Source organism: Osmerus eperlanus, chromosome 5, assembly GCF_963692335.1.
Source record: "Osmerus eperlanus chromosome 5, fOsmEpe2.1, whole genome shotgun sequence".
In the NCBI taxonomy this organism is placed as follows: Eukaryota; Metazoa; Chordata; class Actinopteri; order Osmeriformes; family Osmeridae; genus Osmerus; species Osmerus eperlanus.
The window spans coordinates 22,117,719-22,121,436 of NC_085022.1; positions in this window are offsets into that span (position 1 = coordinate 22,117,719).

The window sequence follows — 3,718 nt, forward strand, 5'->3', positions numbered from 1 at the left end:
TCTGCTTACTGTAGCCTTTTTTCCATTCATCTCCTCTCTTGTCTCACTACTGGCTCTCTCACAGCTCCCTCCCCTCTCCCCCCCCTCCATCCCCTCTCTCACAGCTCCCTCCCCTCTCCCCCCCCTCCATCCCCTCTCTCACAGCTCCCTCCCCTCTCTCCCCCCATCACCTCTGTCCAGCCCTCCATCCCCTCTCCCCCCCCCCCCTCCATAACCCTCCGCATGCTGCCAGGTTGGTCCAGTAGTGTTTGGACTGAGTAATGATCTGTGGTCTGAACCTGGCGGAGGAAGTAGTCCTCTCTTACCGTAAGCTAGTCTTGCTCTTTTGAGTATAGGGTTTTCAACACTTTCTCAGAGCAACCTTTGTGTCGTGGTACAGGGAGGGACTGCTGTACCCCCACCCCCAGTAGTGAGCTCCAACACTGGCTTGTTAATCCATGGGTCAATCCGTCTGACTGGAAGCCCTAACCTCACTGCGCTGGCCCTGCCCCAGCCCCCTGCCCCCTGCCCCCTGCCCCCAACCCCCTGCCCCCCGCCCCCTGCCCCCAGCCCAGGAGAGGCCAGTCACAGTTCCACTGCAGCGAGCGCAGCCCCGGCCCTAGAGCTCGGCCCGGCCCTAGAGCTCGGCCCGGCCCTAGAGCTAGGCCCGGCCCTAGAGCTAGGCCCGGCCCTAGAGCTAGGCCCGGCCCTAGAGCTCGGCCCGGCCCTAGAGCTATGCCTGGCCATCGCTAAGGAGAATGTCAATATTGATCCTGTTGGTCATTGTCTCTTACCTGGAACCCCCCATGCGTCGCTATAAAACTATTTGATTTAGAACAAAACAAGCCCTCCCAAATCCCTCTTTCTCTTCCTCCTCTCTCCCTGCTCTCATTCTCTCTATCACCCAGCAGCTGTTTCTCCAGAAGGCCGAGAGAGAAAGAGGGAGCCTGAATTCCTGTCCGCTCTCCTCACTGCCTGAACAGACCCCACATGAAAGTTGGGAAATCTCACTCTAGATGTTTGCCAAGTAACCCCCCCACCAGCTCTCCTTACTCTCCCTCTGCTCATACCCAATAAAAAAGCAGGGAGAGCACAATGCCTTTGCCCCAGCCTGCCGTCCCTGCATCTGGCAGCCATTTCCCTGTTTGTTCACACAATGTTCTCCTGCCTGTCAGTCTGAGGACACGAGTGGGTATGGGGGGGGGGGGGGGGGGGGGCGCCTGTCCCACCAGGGTCGTCCACTGAGATCTGTCCTGCTCCCGGCAGGCTGAGCTGCCGCAGAGTAGTGAGGGACGAGGAGAACTCTGCCTGCATGCGTGGAGGAGGAGAACACGATAGTGAGAGTGGGAAAAGAAATACATGACATCATCAGAGAAATTGCTGATGTGACTTTGGGAGTACAGAGGTCTCTCTCTCTCTTCTCCCTCTCTCTCTCTCTCTCTCTCTCTCTCTCTCTCTCTCTCTCTCTCTCTCTCTCTCTCTCTCTCTCTCTCTCTCTCTCTTGTGTACCGTGCAGGTCATGTTCCCGTCTCCACGTGGTTGGTTAATGGAAGAGGGTTGAATATTTTAAACAGCCCTCCACTCTCTTTCTCCATCTCTCTCTCTATCTTCTTTCTTTTGGCCCTGCATTAGATGAGTGTGCTTATGACCCTATTTTTGCTACCGCAGTCCAAGTTTGGAAGCTGCTTGACATCACCCCCTATTTCTGGAAGAGTAGAGGCTGTTCTGGAGCTTGACTGGACTGAGCCTGGCTGGACTAAGTTGGGCTGGAGGGTCCATGGTGGGGCAAGCCATCGCCCTCTTCCATCTACAGAACGTACATAAATGTACGGCACACTAATCTCTAAGCCACCGAGACGACTGATACATGAACTGTAACTTCCATATCGACTCCTGGGGACCCCACAGTATTGTGATAGAACTGGAACTTAACTCCCAGAACCTTCTTCTGCCGAACTGTGTCTTGCTGGTGGGCAGGGGACCCAGTGGGGGGTCGCAAGGCTGGGAACCTGGAAATGTGAGCCAAGAGGGAGGGGGGATATTGGGGGAGGGCATGGAGGAGGTCTGCCTGTGTTGAGACCAGTTGTGGAAGCACCACGGCCAGACAAACCTGCTATTAATAGCTATGTGCCGGATGATCTAGAGCCATCTGGAGTCAGATGGCTGAGCGGTTAGGGAATCGGGCTAGTAATCAGAAGGTTGCCAGTTTGATTCCCGGCCGTGCCAAATGACGTTGTGTCCTTGGGCAAGGCACTTCACCCTACTTGCCTCGGGGGGAATGTCCCTGTACTTACTGTAAGTCGCTCTGGATAAGAGCGTCTGCTAAATGACTAAATGTAAATGTAAATCTAGAGGGAAGAACCAGGGGCTCACGCTCACGTACGATCAAGCTGTTCACACATGCAAACGTGTCGCTGTATCGCTCACACGCGTGCACCCTGTGACTTACACAAACGGTAGCCAACTGTCTGTAAAATCACACATGTTCATGCGTTACAGAACTTCCCTCCACCCCCACTAACACACACGTGCACCCCCTCCCCCCTCAAGTCGTGAGATATCCTGCACACACACGTTTTGAGTGTCTCAGTAGTGTTCACTAAGACAACTCGGGTCACCTGCTGAGGAGATTGCTGGCCCCTCTTGGACCAATGCCAAACACATTCCTGCTTCCATTGGTTCATCTGAGCTCAGCTTATGCACTCATTCACCCCATGTGTGTGTGTGGGAGTGTGTGTGTGTGTGGGAGTGTGTGTGTGTGTGTGTGTGTGTGTGGGAGCGTGTGTGTGTGTGTGGGAGCGTGTGTGTGTGTGTGTATGTGTGTGGGAGCGTGTGTGTGTGTGTGTGTGTGTGTGGGAGCGTGTGTGTGTGTGGGAGCGTGTGTGTGTGTGTGTGTGTGTGTGTGTGTGTGTGGGAGCGTGTGTGTGTGTGTGTGTGTGTGTGTGTGGGAGCGTGTGTGTGTGTGTGTGTGTGTGGGAGCGTGTGTGTGTACGCCTTTGTTTGAACTGTATGTTTCAGTGGAAATTGAGGGAACCGTGGTCATGTGCTTCATTCATATGAACATTTACACACACACACACACACACCTGATGCGTATGCGGGTGTTCTTTTTTGCGACACCGTCGTGTTAGAGGGGCTCACACACACTGCTGCCCATCTGAAAGAGTGAGAGTGTTTCCCCCGACACTGAATTAGTGGCCTCCAATCAACAATGCTTTCTCCTTCCTGGGTGTTCCTTCTGCACCAGCTACTGCTCACCACACATTTGCATTTTAAACAAGCTAATAATAACTAGAGAGGGTACAATTTCTGGGGAAATTGTAGGGTGTGCTTGCTTGCGTCGGTTGCACAGGGGTCCGTTTTTGAATGACATTTTTACAACTGATTTCTGTATATTTTATATGAAAATGCATAGTTATTATTTATAAAGATTAAATAGATTTAAAAAAAACAGACAAAAATGCTGCTCATTTACAACTGAAAATACGAGTGAAGTGTAGAATGAAATAGATGTCTTCTCATTTCCCCTGCAAGAGGCAGCCTCATCGTTGAATCAAAACGAATACATTTGGCAGACCGGTGTAAAAATTGACCTAATCTCTATGACTTAAACGTCATTTTAAGTTTTTCCCTTCTCGTGATATTTTCAGGCATGTAGCCTACTCATTGCATTCATTCATGAATAAAGAACCCCCTTTAAAGATTATTCTACGACGTTACCCGGCAGTAGAAGATGGAA